The sequence below is a fragment of the Corvus brachyrhynchos genome, unplaced genomic scaffold (genome assembly GCF_000691975.1).
Source record: "Corvus brachyrhynchos isolate BGI_N302 unplaced genomic scaffold, ASM69197v1 scaffold3, whole genome shotgun sequence".
Taxonomy (NCBI): domain Eukaryota; kingdom Metazoa; phylum Chordata; class Aves; order Passeriformes; family Corvidae; genus Corvus; species Corvus brachyrhynchos.
Window position 1 is genome coordinate 11,517,537 of NW_008237619.1, and position 9,479 is coordinate 11,527,015.

Genomic DNA, 9,479 nt, shown 5'->3' on the forward strand with positions numbered 1-9,479 from the left:
CAGGCAGGTTTGGATAAGGGATTGCTTCTAGCCAGGGTACCGAAAGGGAACTGCCCCTTTCAAATGCCGAAGGCTCCAGGGAAGGAACAATGGCTCAGTGGGTAGACTCTGCCTTAAGCTATGCAAATCCCTTATTTGCATTTTAGGAAAGGAAGAAACGCTGGAAGTTTTATGTCCGCTGCCTTTTCTTTTTTTGTTGTTAACTACCTGGATTATTATTTGGCAGTGGGGGTGGTGTTTCTATTTTAGTTAGAGCAAGCTGTGAGATCAGTCCTGCTGTCCTTTCCCAAGTTAAAATTTCCAGGGAGATTGAGCGGCTGATCTACTGAGATTTGTGTCTGTTGTGTTGTTACCCAGCTGAAACTTTCTATCCAGCTTTCTTCAATTTTTGTCTCTTCACGCACGTTTTACTGAGTTGTTTATCATGTAGTGTGGTTGCAGAATTATTAAGGAAAGAATGAACTTGGTGGTGGGATGAGATCACTTGTTTTAACCTGCTGAAACACTTCCGTTTTCAGCTGAAGCGTGTGAAAGTGTTACAGATAAAAAATGTATGTAAAATCTGTGTTGTGGAGACTGCCATGGTACTAGACTGGTCACTCCTAAACCGAACTAAATTCGGAGAGGTGTTGAAGGAAAAGGAAATGTGCATGGAACTGGGTTTCCTACCCATCGACATGCAGTGCTCTTGTCTGACTAGGTCTCAGAAGTGATATTTTTGAAACTAAAGTAAGTTTCCTTCCACATGTAAGATTACACCAGCTGGATCTTTGGTTTTTATTTGACTTAAATAAACGTACTTACCTTTTTTCCCCAGCTTGATGCATACCTGCTTCTTTAGCTCATCTGTGTCTGCTGAACTGAAGCAGTCCATTAAGTTACTCTTCAGGCTTATGGCTGTTATTAAAGTAGCAGAATTAAAGGTGGTGAAGTCTCAGATCTCCCTAAGGGTCATATTGGCTTTAGAAGACTTCTGCTTTGTGGGATGTATGAATCATCCCCTGAGGCTCATGAGTTGCCTAGTGTCCTTATCTGTCCCTGTTCAAAGGTAGGAGGAAAAGTTCTCTGTGGAAGGAGTTACCAGTTGGGGATATGCCCACGGGAGCAGCTGCAGAGTGTTCAGTAGGGACACTAAAACCTGAAAGCTGACAGAAAGATCACCAGTACCTGAGTCCTAAGTTATAAAGAGGTGGGGAAATAGATGAGTTACAGTGTTTTGGCTAGACCAAGGTGATTGACAAGATATGTTGGTATGTACTCTGTGTGCTGCTAAATAATGGCTTTAGCAATTACACGGGGAGGTTGCCTCACTGAGGAGGGAAGTACAGCAGGTGATGTGGTGACGGGCCTCCTTTGCAGCAGGAAGTGCTTGAGATGCTTCTCCTTCACCTCCTTCTCGAGACTTTGATAGCTTACAAGCAGAGGCAGTCTTAGAAGATTTTCAGTGATTGCTTGCTTCCTTAGGTGTTTATTTTTGCATAGAAGCTGTTATGATAGCTTCGTTGTGCCATTAGCACTTTCATCTTGGGCTTGTTCTCTTTGTTAGTTTCTGGGCATGCTGTGATTAGCGTCTCTTGGTAAAGATTTGGTTTGTCTTCCCAACGCAGGTTTGGAAAACTTAACCACAAATCAGCCAAAGTAGGTTTATGTTTTCTTCTTGTGTGTTGCTTCATATGCTCCTGGGTGTTGATTCAAGTACATTGGCCTAGAAGAGGATGCAATCAAATGAAGCATTTGAAGATAAAGCTTGTGAGACCACCATGAGTCTCCGTGAGGTTGTCTGTACCATTGACTCAAAGGGGCTTTTGAGGAAAGGCTCTTGGTTTTGTTTGGGTGTTGGTTTTTTTCCTCCACAGTATTGCTTGAACTGTAGCACAGGATCTTGCTTTGTTTGTCTTTGTACATTAACATTAAGATTATTTTACTTACAAACATAAATGGTGATTTTTGCGTTGTGTATGATGTGAGGTACTTTGCTATGGCTCCGTAGTTAAATGCATTTTAGGAATGGGCTGAAGACTACTTGAAATACATTTTTTTTTTTATGGAAAACTTTCCCTATAGATGTTTGCAGTGCGTTAACTAAATCAGTTCAAGTGTGCACTGTGTTGAGGAGTTTAGTTTTTCAAGCTTATGACATGTAATTTGTCATTCATTTGAATAATTCATTCATGAATTTCTCTAGCCTCATAGAAAAGCTAATAAATAATATGGGGTAACTGAGTATACAGAATTTTTTCCTTTTTCAGAGTCTATTTTTTACTGTCTATTGACTCAAAATACTGCAGCTTTGTAGCAGAATAAAACCCCCCTGAACTTCCCCTTTAATCCAGTTTCTTCTGTTTCTGCTGTGGGACATACGGTTGCTTCTGTATCTATTCACAGCCTTCAAGGGAAATGAAAATAAAGCTACATATTATTGGTTGTGTGAATTTCTTAAAGCATTAAATCTTTCTTTTATCCTCCTTCTACAGAAGAGCCTAAAATCTCAGGTTTTCTTGATTTGATGTGTATTGATGTCTGCAGGAAAACAGGGTATGCAAGCTGTTGTTTTCTTTAGAAATCACCTTTTAACAGCTCTCACTTTGCAGTTTAGTGTATTAATCACTGATATCAGTAGCAGATATTTGTACAGAAAGGTTGAAAAGTGATGAGCAGTCTTAGCTAGTGTGGGCTGTGAAGGAAAAATAGGGATCATGTGGGTCACATGCAGTGTCACCACCTTTTGAAGAATGGACTGAGAAAATGCAGGTACAGAATGTGATTAAATACTCTGCAGCAGTGCTTCTTGCTGTGTTCTGTACCTATCATTCTAAAATACCATGTCCTTTTTAAGTTCATTTTGCTTAGGTGGATTAGCTCTTCAGCCTTCCAGATTGGTTGTTCTTTGCTCTCAAAGGCAAAAGTGCAGCCTTGGTATACCATGTGGAAGACTCTTTACAGCACTGTCACAGAGGGAGCAAATTATGAGTGTCCCCAGATAATACCCAAAGTTTGTGTGGAGCTGTTTGGTTACCTCTGCTCCCAACCCTGGCAGCAACACTAAAATGGGAGTATGGTGTGCCAGAGCTGTTTTTTACATTCTAGGTGTAAATGGGGAGCCAGGAAGAGTGAGGTAAAAAAGTCGAATACCCTCCACTTGCTATGACTGGGAAGGGAAGGCTGGAAAACCTACAGAGCCAGTTGATCCTCCCTCCTGTTACGAGGGCTGGCATGGAGTAATCTAGGAACTGGTTTTAAGAGCAGGCAGGAGTGAAATGAAGGTCTGTCTTAATCACTGAAGCTCTTAACATCTGTTGATTTACAGTGCAAGTTTCCATTTCACAAGCTGCAGTATTGCTTTCTTTTGGGCCACTACCCAGTAGGAAACTTAGATTAATGAGGTGTGTGGTTAGCAGTCTTAGATTTCCACAGACTCTTCAACTCACTTCTTTTAAAAGAAGTTTTTAGCCCTTGTTGTGATCACAGCTCAGAGACAAATAAGGATCAGCTGCTGCAGAGCTAGAAAAGTTCTTTGTTAGACTGGATCTGCAGACTGACATTTGCATTGCAATGGTATCCAGACACTGCTTGTTTTCCCTGCTCCTCAGAGTCCTGAGGCCAGCAGTGAAATGAGAATGGTGTGAGGGGCATGAGCTTATCTAGAGCCTTAGCAGAGGTAGGCATAGGAAATGTGATGGCCATTTAATAATCAATACAGAATGTGTGTGTGTATGTATAAAATATAAATTGCATCACGTGGAATGAGAGGAGAACTCCTTTTCTTAGGGTAAGAAAGAAATCGAAGTTGTGGTCTTGCCATATATTTTTTTTTTTCTCTCATGTAATTGTAGGTTACCATAGCTCCCTCCTGGGCAGGTAATTTATGGAGGTGGGTGCTGACAGTTTTTTGCCGACACAGTGATGTGTGGGGGGGAAATGACCTGTTTGGTAACAGGGGCATACAAGCACCCAAGCATAATGCAAGGGAAGAACCTGTGGGTTTTTCTCACTGCAGTGAAGAGACAGGAATATGTTTGCTGCCCAGGAGCTGTTGCTGAATGAAACCTTGTTCATCATTTGGCATTTAAAATAGGTTTCTTTGAAGAGTTTCCTGGTTCTTTGAAGCTATGGAACCTGCCAGTGTCTATCAGCCACCACTGTCACATCTGAGCACCCAGGAAACATCATCTCTATCTCTGCAGTGCTTTGGGTAGTCTGAAGTTGATATGTGGGACTGAGACCAGGAGGAGGTTAGTGGTGTAGATGGGAGATAGGTTGTAAGGTTTGTTTGAACACAACATTTGCACAAGATTAAACGGAGCCATAATATTAAATCCACTAGGTGAAGCATGGAAACAAGTTAGGATTTGTCCAGATTGCTGAATGTGCACAAGGCTTGCTGGCGTGTGGTAGCTAGTTTGGATCATGCCCCTTCTGTAGACGAGTTATTGCCTTCTCATTTTATGTCTGACAGAAGCCTGGGTTTGATTTTTTTGTTTCCCCCCCTGAAGGAAACTGTTACAACTACGGCTACCTTTGCTTTCCCAAATACTTTTCAGTTTTTAATAAGGCAGGATGACACTTGTCTCAGCTGAGAAACTGAAGTGCTCTCTAAGCCTGTCCTTCACCCCATCCCAGTTTTATAACGACGCATGGCAGTTTTAATTTTCCATTCTCAGAAAGTTGAGATGTGCGGGAACGTGTGGACAAGGGGAATGAAACACAGAATGTCCATGAAATGCTGTCCCTAAATAATCATCTCCTGCTGTCACTGCTGGAGACAGAACTGGGCTAGCTGGACTGGTCTGACACAAGAGTGTTTCTTGTGCCTTCATTGCTCACCTTGTGCTGTGGAGCACAGGTCAGGTGTGTAAACTGGCTTTTGAGTAGCCAGATGATTAAAATGCTGGTTAGTGTACATACCATTTGTACAGTTTCTCAAGAGTGACTGCCTTTTCCTGCAGTACATGTTAAGGAAATACTGCTACTTCATTTTAATTGAAACAGTTTAAATGGAATAGTTATTTTCATTCTTCTGTGCTAATGGCGCACTATAATTTGTTTTCAGCTTGGGACATTGGTTCTTAGATGGCTTAGCCTGCAGCTGTAGGTTTTGTGTTGAAGATTTCTAACCTAAATTGAAGATGTTGTTCAGAGCTTTGCAGAAAGAAATGTAAAGTGAAATAAAATAGCTCATTCTTCAGTTTTCACAGAGAACATTACCTATAATAAATACTGGTTAGTGTTCAAGTGGCTTTTTGAAGCTGGGTGACTGAAGTCAGCAAACACTACCTGTTAAGTGGTTGAAAAAGATACCTAAAATGTTGAACTTCATACAACTCTTTTGGAAAATTTGGACACTTACATGTTTGTGCAAGGCATTTCAAAATTTGAGCACTTTTTTTTCCTCAGTGGCTGGAGGCTCTACCACACAGTTGTGTGACAAGATACAATGAAACCAGATTTTTGATCTCTTTTTGTTGTATGTACTTTCTGATGCTTAATGAAAAATGAATGTATAGAGTTTCTTTGTTCTACTCAGCTGGGTGTTTATTTTTGCAAAACTTGTGCAGGTCTCAAACACATTAAGTTCCTAATCTCTCACATTTGACCGAAATCAGCCAAAGGGGTTCAAAAGTTCTATAGGGAAGGAAGGAAAGGGCATGCATGCACACATACAGGGTATGGTTGCATAAATCTCATTTCATGCTGAGAACACATGCGATAGAACAGAACAAAAAGCCTTTTACTGTATGCATTTCATGCTCTAATGGAGTTCTGCATCGGCTTTGGCGTGAACAGCAATCTGATAGGACATGGTGATGCTGGAGGCTGAGCTGTATTTAGCGTGGTCAGGGTAGCAAGAAAAGATGTCAGTAGGCAACACAGCAGGTGCAGTGTATTTTGCTCTAGAGGACTTCAGGTTTTATGCTGAAGGACATACTAGACTTTATGTTTTATCTCTGGTGCAGCATGGGCCAGTGTGGTTATGGGAGAGCAGATCTGTGCCACGAAATCTATTGCCCTGATGTGATCTCACAGGGAGGTGAGCACTATCTTTCCAGACTTTTACTCGCTTGTCATCAGAGGAGATGGTCTCACATGCAGCCCTGAGCATGTCCAATGCTCAGAAAAGATCAGGTAAGGGAGGATAGTTAATCTGTTTAAAGATACTACAGTCCTGAAGATACTCGTCTTCATTTTGCATTTAAGGACTGGTGAAACAGAACTGAACAGCAAAAACAGATGCTGTTTCACCTACAGCAAACCAGACTTGGATTGTAAAAGAGCAAAACAAACTGGCAGAGGGAGCTGTGATATCCAGGAGAAGGTACGGTGTGAAGCCATTGCTCTAGCAGAGACCAGGCTGTGTGTGCAGCCTGCCCTCAGTTTCCTGCCTGGCTGCCTTTGTGCCTCCTTGCTCTCGAGACCGGCAAAGAAGATGCGTGGGTGGGGTGACAGGCACCTTTGATTCCCTTCAGTTTTCGGCGTGACTGTCTTTTTCAATGGGAAAAAAAAAAAAAAAAAAAAAAAAAAGAGAAAAGGAAGCAATACATCAGTTTTCAGTTTTGGGGAGGAAATGGGTTGTGTTTAAACTTCAGTGAGTGAGGATTGAGGTCTGAAAGTCCTCTAAATGGGTGTCTCTGTGTAGCACTGAGAAAAACATATAAGCTTTCCCAGCATGCTGTAGTGACTAATGTAGGCAGCTTTCCTCCGAGACAGATGGCAGTTGAAGATTACCATCAGATATAATTAGCTTTCCTCTTGTATAGGTAGGAAAACTGAAGTGCATAATTCAGGACTTTGAACTGCACTATAAGATGGATGCCCATTAAAAGTTCTCACTGCAATACAGACTATTCTAGTACCATTTTGTTGCTCTGAATACACAGAAGTACATAAATGGACATGTGCGCACTTTTCTGCAAGGAGCTGAATTCTGTTAACAGCAACTAACAGTTGCTCTGTGAAGAATTCCAGTTCTGGTTTTATGTTGTTTAGCCTGCTCCTTTGTTCTTTGTTTTTATTATGAATTTGATTCCAGTTTTGTTTAAGGAAACGCAATGACTGATACTCTAAATGCTGAACTCAGATACATTTTCATCTTTGTTCTGCTTGGGAAGCTCACTACCTTACGAACAATTTGTCTTTTTTTATTTTTTTTTACGTTTAATGCAAGTAGACTCACCGGTAACCTTTTCCATTCAGACAAGATGCCAGGACTTTACACTGTTAAATGTTTTACAGGACTACATTTTTCTACAGTGCTGTGTATCTTGTAGCTTCTCAGTCCTCAGGATATACACTGATGGTACATTCTATGTGGTAGTTTTTGCTTTCACATTTAAGAAACAAAACAAAGCATTAAAAGCCTTTAGGGGATCAGATACAGGCTCTGATGCAAACTGTACAACAGTTCTTTGTGAGTTCTGTAACATTCTATGTCCACAAAGTATTTTCACGATTATGAAGCTGCTCATTAGAGCTTTTCTTACGGGTGGTTTTGTTGTTATTGTAAATAATGTATTTGAGCTTTAGTGCTAAGAAAACAAAGCTGTGTATAAAGAAGGCTTGTGAAAATAGTCTTAATGTTTACAATATTCAAGCTTTTCCAGTTTGGCATTGTCAGTTTGGGATTAGTTTTCTGATGGTAGTTAGCACTGAAGTTTTGTGTTCTGATTAATTATCATGATCCAAAGGCAACATGAATGCATTCATTGGGAGCACTGGGAAATGTAAGGCATTAACGTTATCAGAGAAGCTGCTCAAACTGCTGGTGTCCTGCAGATTTCTCCTGAGCTGGCAGGATCCCTGCTGTGAGAAGCTTCCAGGATTTTGTAGTAGTGTGGGGTAAGTGCTACCACTTATCTCCATTTTCTTCCCTCCCTGAATTAATTTAGCTTTACACTTTTCACTTACTTGTTTTGCTGCATTCCTGAGAATCCCAGAGCTCTCGTCTGCACAGATGCATTGCAGCAGATTGACTTGCAGGATTTGCTATTGGGGTAAATTGCATCACAAACAGCTGGGGATTTAGGGTTTTTTGCAGGGGGAGGGGGAGGTTCTGGTTTTTTGGGGGGTTTTTTCCTTTTTTGGCAGTTGAGGCAGCACAAGGAACAACACAGCAAAAATGAAGAAACATAGTGTGTTTGGGGCTCTGACTACAGAAATACTTGGCATGTTATTTAAATGAAGATTTAACTGTTCAGTTTTGTATGCTGGCCAGGTGCATGTTAACACCTATTTTCTGGACGTCTTAATCAACACAAACCAGTGTAATGTAACCTGTTCCTTTCTAAAATATGGTAAAATATGGACAATAAAAATTACAGTAAAAAGCTGTGCCATCTGATGAGGGTAGTCTTAGTGCATTTGAAATTTATCATGACTGGGGTTTACAAATGTTACTGTGAAAACTAGTCATACAAAAAGCACCTGTTTCTATATAGGGGCAGATTCTGACACCAGTATGGATCAGGATTTATACTCTTAAAGTGAGGTGAGAAAATAGTCTGATCTACTTGGGATTTATTGTCAGTGTAGATGGGGAGCATTTAATTCTTCAGGTGCTGGTGGTGAAGCTAGTAAATCGGCCCTCTGTTATCCTTCGGGGAAAAAAGGCAACAAAAAGCCCACCATGTTGTTCCCTCTGTCCTTGAGAGCCTTAATTTTGCTTGTGAGTGGGCTTTGGGGTTGTGTTTTTTGTATGTGTTTTGCTTTCTTGGATTTTGGGAGGGGGATTTATTTTAACCTAGTGATGATATTCCCCCGCCCCTGACTGGTAGATTTAGTTTTATAATTCAAGCTGTTTTAGTGAGAGCTGTGGTTAAATCACTAGCTCCAAGTCAGCCAGGGTGTTTTGGATATCCTAGGCATTGTCAGAAAACAAAGTGTGCCTTGTTTTAAGGTGAACTTAATGCTGTAGTGAGTGTGCACATATAATAAATATAGATCAAATTTTCTGGTTGGACCTTTATTTGTTTAGATTGATCATAGTTCCTGGAGGAAAAATGGCGAGCCGGATATGGTATGTAACTGAACTGTTTTGAAACCTGACTAATTCACCTTTTTCCAGCCATTTCTCCTTCCACTTTTTTCCATTTTTTTTCCTCTCTGGGAAACCTAAGAAGGATTGCTTGTTTGACCTCAATCCTTTGATTCCGCAGGCACTTGTGGACAAAGAACAGTGGTGTGAATGAGTAACTGATGTAGTACTGGGTTGCATATCTTTCTGTTAATAATCTTCTGTTTTTTCAAGCGTTGTGTAGTATTTGTGTGGTCTTGGTTTTCTTAAAAGGAGGTGAAGAAGCAAAACAACTCAAAATTGCAATGCTCTATTCCTTGCAGGAAGAGCAGCTCAAGTTGACTGAAACCTTTCAGTTGTACAAGTCAGAGTATGAGAAGAAAATGACCTGAACTCTGACCCCCAGAACATATTGCATGGCTTGTTTATATTCCAGTCCCTTCTGGAAAAAGAGCTGAAGGAAAAAGGGAAA

The 9,479-nt window shown here is 40.8% G+C and overlaps 1 protein-coding gene across 7 annotated transcripts in view; it reads left to right on the top strand.

Annotated features, from left to right (window-relative positions):
* Nucleotides 1–9,479, top strand: part of ST3GAL6 (ST3 beta-galactoside alpha-2,3-sialyltransferase 6) — a 72,613-nt gene that overhangs the window by 33,537 nt on the left and 29,597 nt on the right. The gene's annotated exons all lie outside the window — the stretch shown is intronic.